Source organism: Gossypium hirsutum, chromosome D02, assembly GCF_007990345.1.
Source record: "Gossypium hirsutum isolate 1008001.06 chromosome D02, Gossypium_hirsutum_v2.1, whole genome shotgun sequence".
NCBI lineage: Eukaryota > Viridiplantae > Streptophyta > Magnoliopsida > Malvales > Malvaceae > Gossypium > Gossypium hirsutum.
Window position 1 is genome coordinate 24,219,564 of NC_053438.1, and position 9,405 is coordinate 24,228,968.

The 9,405-nt window shown below is 34.7% G+C and overlaps 1 non-coding gene across 1 annotated transcript; it reads right to left on the reverse strand.

Moving 5' to 3' along the window:
* Positions 1 to 248: 248 nt before the first annotated feature.
* On the reverse strand, positions 249 to 352 carry LOC121215024 (small nucleolar RNA R71). The gene has a single exon (XR_005910760.1). It is a non-coding gene; the product is annotated as a small nucleolar RNA R71 (small nucleolar RNA).
* Positions 353 to 9,405: the final 9,053 nt, after the last annotated feature.

Below are 9,405 nucleotides of genomic sequence, written 5' to 3' on the forward strand. Positions count from 1 at the left end.
GGTGGGCCAATTCAGTGGTATGCCCATGGAAGATCCACATTTTCACCTTCGATTATTCATGGATGTGAGTGATTAATTTAAAACAGCCAGTGTTACTAAACACGCATTGAGGGTGAAGTTGTTTCCATACTCGTTGTGGGATCGAGTACAAGCATGGCTTAATTCGTTGCCACCAAGTTCAATGTGTACTTGACAAGAATTAATAGAAAGATTTTTGGTTAACTATTTTCCATTGAGTAAGAAAGCCAAGTTGCAAAACAAGATAACCATTTTTTCACAATTGGATGACGAATCCTTATACGAGGCGTGGGAAAGATTCAAGGAATTAGCGTAAGTGTCGTCATCATGGGATTCCATATTGTATCCAGTTAGAGACGTTTTATAACGGTCTCAATGCACACATAAGATTGATGGTAGATTCTTCTGCGAATGGTGAGATTTTGTTTAAATCTTATAATGAAACTTACGAGATCATTGAGAGGATCGCTAGCAACAACTATCAATAGCCAACAAATCGAGCAACTTCAGGAAGACAAGTAGCTGGAGTGCACGAAGTGGACGCACTGACATCACTCTCAGGTCAGGTATCTTCTATTTCCTCAATGTTAAAACAATTTACCACTAATGGTTCTAATAATTTTGCAGCTAAATCACCAAGTGAATATGATGTTGTTTCTTGCGATATTATGGGGATGACCATTTTTTTGAGCATTACCCTTCAAACCCTGAGTCTGTCTGTTACGTAACGAATCAGTCTCAAAATAGAAGTGGACAAGAACCACAGGCGAACTTCTATAATCCTTTGTGGCATAATCATCTGAATTTTTCTTGGAATAATCAATGAAATGGATCAAAAAACACTTACATGCAATATAAACCCAACCAATCTCAAGTATTCAATCAACAAGCTTTAAAACCACCTCAAATAAAATCATTAAACAGTTTGAAGGACTTGTTGAAGGCATACATGGAGAAAAAAAACACCTTAATCTAAAGTCAAGCAGCAACATTGAAGAATCTAGAGAACCAAATGGGTTAGTTAACTACTAAGCTTCATAATAGACCGCAAGGAGCCTTAATGCCCAAATCTATTTTCAAGCTATTGCGAATAGGTGAAGCAAGACCCACACTATGACACTTCAACTAGCGGATCAATTTTTAGCATATCCCGAGGGAAATGTTTTGGTAAGAGTTCGTAAGTTTATTTTTCTTGTTTATTTCTTTGTGTTAGATTTTGAGGCAGATAAGGAAGTACCGATCATCCTTGGGAGACCTTTTCTATCCATGAGAAGAACTTACAATGAGAGTTTCAGACGATCAGGTAACATTTAACATTTTGAAGGTGATGAAATTTCCTGATCCAATGGAGGGATGTTCAGTGATGGAGGAATTAGAAACCTTGGATTCTATCGAATAGGATAGCAATTTTGAAAAAGACCCATTAGAGAACACTTTAAGGTTTGAATCATTAAGAGATGAAAAAAGGGATGAAGGTTTGGCTTTGATGGAAGGCAATCCTAGAAGTTATGTTCAACCAACATAGTTTGAACCGCTAGAACTGGAAGTTCGGGGATTTACACAATCCAAGTTATCAATCGAGGAACTGCCTAAACTTGAACTAAAGGCACTTCCTTACCATTTGAAATATGTTGATTTAGGTAATTGTTCTACCTAGCCTTTTATTGTTTCAGCAGAATTAATAGAACACTAAGAGGAGTAACTGATTGTTGTTTTAAAAAAAATTAAAAAGGTAATTGGTTGGACTATAGTTGATATTTAAGGTATAAGCCCTTCTTTCTGTATGCACAAGATTATTTTAGAGGAAGGTGAGCAAGCTAGAATCAATGGGGAAAGGAGACTTAATCCTATCATGAAAGAGGTAGGGCGGAAGGAAGTGATCAAATGGTTAGATGCGGGAATTATCTACCCTATCTTAGATAGTTCATGGGAAAGTCCAGTACAATGTGTACCAAAGAAAGGTAGAATCACGATTGTCGAGAACGAACGTAACAAGTTAATCCCGACAAGAACTGTCACGGGTTGGAGAATTTGTATTGACTACCAAAAGTTGAACAAAGCCACTCAAAAGGATCATTTCTCATTGCCTTTCATGGATCAGATGTTAGATCGAGTGGTGGGTAATGATTTTTTCTACTTTTTAGATGGATATTTGGGATACAACCAAATAGTTGCAGCTCCGGAAGACCAACATAAAACCACTTTTACTTGCCCATACGAAACATTTGCTTAGGCGAATGCCTTTCGGCTTATGTAATGCACCTGTCACATTTCAGTATGTATGATGGCAAGTTTCACTAATATGGTGTAAAATTTTGTCGAAGTTTTCATGGATGATTTTTTTATTTTTGGTAACACTTATGATGTTTGTTTGAGTAATTTGGCTAAGGTACTAAGAAGATGTTAGGAGACGAATCTTGTCCTTAACTGGGAGAAATGTCATTTTATGGTTAAGGTGGGAATTGTCTTAGGACATAAAATTTCCAAAATTGGGATCGAAGTTGATAAAGCGAAGGTGGACGTAATTGAAAATTTACCACCACCAGTTAGTGTGAAAGGAGTCCGGATTTCTTAGGCCATGTCAGTTTTTATCGAAGGTTTATCAAAAATTTTTCAAAAATTTATAAACCTTTGTGTATGCTTTTAGAAAAAGATATTGTTTTTTATTTTAACAAAACATGTTTAGAAGCATTTGAGGAACTGAAAAATTGGTTAATCTCAGCCCAATAATTGTTACACTTGATTGGAACTCTCCTTTTGAATTGATGTGTGATGCAAGTGACTTCACTACTGGAGCTATGATGGGTCAAAACCCTATCCACTATGCAAGCAGAACTTTGACAGGAGCCCAACTTAGTTACACGGTAATTGAAAAAGAACTCTTTGTTATAGTTTTTGCTTTTGACAAGTTATGTATGTACTAAAGTTACAATATTTACTAATCATGCGGCCATTAAGTACTTACTCACGAAGAAAGATGCTAAATCGAGGTTAATTCAATGAATACGTTTACTCCAAGAATTTGACCTTGAAATCCAAGACAAAAAGGGTGTTGAAAACCAAGTAGCTAATCATCTATCAAGGTTGGAACAGAATGAGGTAACCCCTTCACGTGTTCCAATTAATAAAAATTTTCCTGATGAGCATATCTTTGAGGTAAGTCGAATTAATGAAACACCTTGGTTTGCTAATTTTTCAAATTATTTAGCATGTGGAATAATTTCTCGAGAAATGACATACCAATAAAGGAAGAAATTCTGTCATGATAGTAGATATTATTTCTAGGAGGATTTGTTTTTGTTTAAACAATATGCAGATAACGTAATCAGGAAGTGTGTAGCTAGAAGTGAAATTGATGAGATACTTTATCAATGCCATTCATCTCTGAGTGGGGGACACTTTGGTGGTTCCTGTACTGTAGCAAAGATTTTACAATCCGAATTCTTTTGGCCAACATTATTTAATGATGCGTACGCATATGTGAAAAACTAAGGTAGATGCCAAAGGACGGGAAACATATCAAGGAGGAACGAGATGCCCTTGATAAACATTTTGGAGGTTGAATTTTTGGATGTATGGGGCATTGATTTTCTAGGCCCGTTTCCTTTTTCTTATGAGAACAAGTGTATTTTGGTAGCTGTGGATTATGTATCCATGTGGGTTGAAGCCGAGGAATATGTAACAAATGATGCTAAGGTAGTTATGTGATTCCTACATAAACATGTGTTTACACGGTTTGGGACTCTATGAGCTATAATTAACGATGAAGAATCTCACTTCGTAAACAAATGGCTTAAGTGGTTGCTTGACAAGTACGATGTGAAACTCCAAATTACCACTGCCTATCATCCACAGTTAAATGGGCAAGTCGAATAAGTAAACCGTGAGATCAAAGGTATTCTTGAGAGGGTAATGCGCCCTAACAAAAAAGATTGGTCTTGAAGGCCTGATGGTGCTATATGGGCCTATCAAACTGCTTTTAAGACGCCATTAGAAATGACTCCTTATTGGTTAGTATTTGGAAAGGCGTGTCATCTGCCACTTGAATATGAGAATAAAGCTCACTAGGCTTTGAGACAATTAAATTTGAATCTTAAGCAAGACAGTGAGAAAAGAATGTTACAACTTGATGAGTTGGAAGAGTTGAGATTCTTTTCATACGAGAATGCCAAGATGTATAAAGAAAGACTAAGAGATGGCCTGACATTCATGTACAACCTTGTGAATTCAGATAAGGTAAAAAACTGTTGTTGTTTAATTTGAGGCTAAGGTTATTTCCTTAGAAACTCAAGTCCCGATGGAAAGGACCTTATACCATCTATAAATTTTATCCATATAGAGCTGTAGAATTGTACGACAACTAGGGAGGTACATTTAAAGTTAATGGTCAACATCTCAAACACTCTTGGGATGGTGAAATTGAGCGAATTGAAACTTCGTTCAATTTAATAGACCCTTAAAGTTTCATGTTTTTTCTTTTTAATAAATAATTAGAAATTATTTTCTTGAATTATTATATCTAATTAATTCTTTCTAAGGAGATTGGAACTTAAGCGAGACCATTTGTGACCCCTCTAACTTTTTCTGGGAATTAATTTAATGTAATATTTTAAGAAGGAATTTTCTAATTAAAATTTTATTTTTATTTTCATTTTAATCTTGTTTCTAATGTTAATTTTATTTGTTTGTGTTTAAATAGTCCAGATTGAAAATACAGTTTGGGCTCAATGCCTGAAACAAAAAAGAGGAGAAAATTGACCCACATTGCCGTCCAAAGGGTTCTGTAAACCCTATTGTTGCTGGCACTTTCTTTTCCATCTTACATTGCTGCCCAAGCCACTCTTATAGCTAAATTTTTGCTGTAAGTTTTCCCTAATTTACTACTATATAAACCCCTATTTACCAGCATATTTTTCAGAACCATTCAAGCAATTACCTTAAACCCTAGCCACTTATTTTTTTCCTCTTAGCTGTCGGCCATAAATCTAGAAGAATCTCCCCAATTAACTTCCCTTGTTGAAAAACCCTTGTTATTGTTTCTGCAAGTCTTTTACCGAAGCCTTACTATCACTATCTCATAGCTCTTACCTGAGCAATCTTATCATCGCTGCAAGCCTATCGCCTTCGTAAACCTCTTGCTACCATCAATTGTTGATTTCTTTTCCTTCCCTTTTGTCGAAATTCTGCCTATTTTTCGGGAAAAATCACCATGTCTCGCAAAAGAACTAGATCTTCCAAGACATCTACCAAAAATTTGACCGTGATTCAAGATGAGAAAGCGGAAGAAAGGATTGATTCCATCTTCAAAAATCAATCTATAATGCCGGAAAAAGTTTTCAATTTGGAGGGCAATGACAAGTTGGTGGTGCCCCTGCCAATTCAAAAAAAAATAATGCTTTCAATTGGAACTATTTTTGTGATAAGTGATCACTGCTTGAAGAAGAGTTAGTTCGAGAATTCTATGCCAACTTAACCGTGCCAGATGCTACTGAAGTTCTTGTTTCCAAAAGGAAGGTACTCCTTACTTCTACGTCCATTAATGATTTGTTTAATCTACTTGATATTGAAGAAGATGAGTACTTTTCCATGATGACAAATATAGATTGGGATTTTCTTCAACAAGTGCTTGATGTTGTTACAAATATGGGATCCCAATAGATTATAAGAAAGTATGGTAGTCATTCTTGCCGAACGGAATATCTAAAACCAGTGGCTAAGGTATAGTTCTAATTTGTTCGATATAGCTTCATGCCTATCTAACATAGTTCCACAATCTCGATGGAATGAATGCTTTTCTTGTATACAATTATGACAGAAAGGTTTATCAATGTTAGAAAAATTATTCTCAAGGAGATCCACGATTGTGCTAGAAATAAGGTAGAAACTGCCTACTTTCCATCATTAATTACTTCACTTTGATTAAGGGCCCAAGTTAAATCGAAAGCAAAGTTGAAGGGCCAGTATGTTCAAGGTTACATCATAGCCCATAATCTTGAAAGGTTAGTGGAGAATGTCCATGAGGTAAACCCAATTGAACTGAGTGAACCAACCGAACTAGAAATTGATGAATTGTCCAATAAATCTGAACTGGAAGCTGACTCAGTTGAGGACATAGAAGAAGCAGAATCTGAAGAGAAACCAAACAACCCTGAACCAAGGGTGGAACCTAATGTTGTTGACCAAGTAGAGTCAAGTTTTAGTCTTGAGTTGACCATGCCAATGCCCACTTTTTGAAATACTATGAAGAAATTAGAATTTTCAAATATGATGGATATGTGGAAATTCATGCATAACCAACAACAGGCCTATTGGAGATATGCAAAAATTAGAGATGATTCTATTCGAAATACTTTTAAGAATATCGCCAACACTTTTGTTCCTGAGTTCCTAGATCATATCTTTGAGGCATGGCAAGAAAAGCTTTGTGGGATCAAGTGTGACCAAGAAGGGAAAGGAGAAAGACTTAGACGACGATTCAAATTAAAACGGGGGAAATTTTCTTTTTCTTAGTAGCCTTAGTTATTTACTTTTGTAGTTAATATTTTTTTTTGCACAATAAAATTGCAAGCATGAATAAAATAAAATTCAATGATTTTACTCTAATAAAAAAGATAAGTATTGTGATAATGTGAACGAACATGTCTAGGATTGGATTGTTGAGAAAGACTTGGTACTTAAGCAGTCTTTATGACTAACCTCTCTTTCTCGCCATCCTACCTGGTGTCATTACTTTGCTTACACAATGAGGACATTATTTCTTTTTAAGGTGGGGTAGGGCAATATTAGCATGAAATTTATTTAGAATAGCAGTTAGCATGAATGTCAAATTTTTTCTTAAGTATGTTTCAATGATTACACATAAGTATGAAGAAATTAAATGATGTTCAGAGAAAATTTGTGTTCATAAGTTAGCTCAAATGCATGATTTCTGATTTTATCTGAGTTTTTTTTATGTTATCTTGAGTTATGGAATGCTTGTTTGTTCATAAGTCGTATGTAGCCTTTTGCCATGAAAATTGAACTTCTTTTGAAATAGACATGCATAAAGGTTTAATCCTTAGAATTAACTTAGTAACTTTATTGAGACAAAATCCTAGGAGGCATAAGAATATAAACATGATTTAGTCACATTTTTGGATAATTTTAGCCTTTTGAGCCTACCATAAGAATGTGACCCTTGAAACCTTAATTTGAGCCTTAAAGCCTATTTTTGTTGTTTACCTACATAAAAAGCCATGTTACCATCGTTTTAAATTTTATATTATTTTTGCACCTATCTTAACTATACTTGTCTTGGTGAGCAAAAATTAAGGAAAAATTAAAACACATGTACATGTTCTTCATATTTTCAAAGGTGTTAAAAAAAAGTTCAATTCGAATGTCAAGCAGAAAGAACAAAATAAAGAGGTCAAAGCATTAAGAAATATTGGACATGTGCTTCAAAATTAAATTTGGGGGGGTGAAGAACCCATTAGTTTGAGAGAGGTACCTTAAATTGATCCAAGACAAAGCTAGGGTTAAGATTACTTAACCTAAAAATTCACTTCTCTTTTATCCTTACCTTGAGCCTAGCCCCATTACAGTCCTATAAAAGACCTATTGATTTTGATGATTATGCCGACTACATTAGTGGAGAGGAATTGCTAAGTTCAACATATGAGGACCATTAATTAAATTCTCTGATTTTTCTGTTTGATTGATTAGAAATTTTGATTGAATGGTGATTGGTATGTATGATCTTGAGAAGCATGCACTTTATGACTTGTGCTAGCATATTTCCACACTTAGAATAAATATTTTGAAATAATATTTGCATATGAGTGGCTTATCAATAAAAAGAGTTTGTGAGCATGATTTTGTTGATGCATGATTATGTGCGAAGATTGGTGCTGCTCAATCATATTGCAAAAATTCCCTTAGCAAAATTTTTTGTTGTGCCTGAACATTGCTCAGGACAAGCAATGTTTTAAGTTTGGGGGTTTGTGAACTCGGAATTATATAAGATTTTTCTCATAATTTTTACCACCTTTTTACTTAAGAATAATATTAATCTTGAGTATTTTTTCAATAATTAAGCGAATTTTGCTTAAATGTTAATAATGGCCATGAATTTATAAAGTATGCTAATTTTTACTTTTTTATATGATTTTGGGCATAAAATTAAAGTATTTCATGTTATTTATTATTATGTTAAATTTACTTATGCAGTGGGACCATAAAGTTGAGTTTATTATAATGTTACATGGACCTGAGCTATTATTCTCATTTGTTGGATGACAAGACCAAGCTTAATGGGTCATCAAGATGACACATCGACCTAATAAAAAAGATGATACATGTTGGTCAAGTCTAAAAGCTAGTTGGGTCATTAACCGTCCAGTTCAAGACAAGAGAGACCCAATTCTACAACCACAATTGGCTAGTCATGAAATCAATTTTGGTACAATTATTTGAAGGTCCTTACATTTGGAAGAACATTAGAAATCAGCACACAAGATTTTCTTGAGAAACCGTCCACCCCTTGCATGATTCAAGTATGATTTCATGCTTCAATCAAGCAATCAAACCCCCTTCTCTTCCACATACCATGGCCAGCCATAGGAGGGATAAATCCAAGGGATTGTTGCTAATATTTTTAGTAAACTCTCCCACCTACTTCAAGTATAAATACCACACCTATCTTACCTTTTCAATCATCCCCTACTCATCCCTTCATCACTCATTTTCACAACATTCTTAATTCCCTCTTTTGTTCTCTTCATCCACCAAGCTTATCATTCCATTTTTCCCTTAGTTTTTAACCATAAAAAGCCTTGAAGAGATCATCTATAGGCCGGCCACCTTTAGGAGCAATTAGCAAAGGTACAATAGGAGGAGTGGAGGAAAAAACCTTCAATTAGAGTCCGTGAGACTACCAACTTAAAATAGAGTTTATTCTTCCCTTACTTGTTTTAAATTAATTATGTTTGCAATGTGTTTTGTGATCTTGACATCAACAATGGTAGCTTAAATCTGTTTAGCTAGGTTAATTGCATTAATTCAATGAGATTTGTTTGATTTATGTTTAAACTATTTGTGCCTCAATTAATCATGTTTTCAATTAAATTCAAGCATGTATTTCATTCATACGTGATTGGATGCATTGAATTAGCTGAGAAATCCTAACCAGACAAGGACTAGTGGACACAATAATTGAAAAGTGCATACTTAATTTAGATCCTAACCCGACTAAATTGAAGGTTCATAATAACTTTAACGAGCTCTATTATTTTGCATAGTTTTTAGGTTTATGTGACTAAACTATTCAAAACCTACCCCGTACCTGATACTTCACATAAATACTAAAAACCCTTAGTTTAATTTGATCAGTAAAATACATGTTTCACT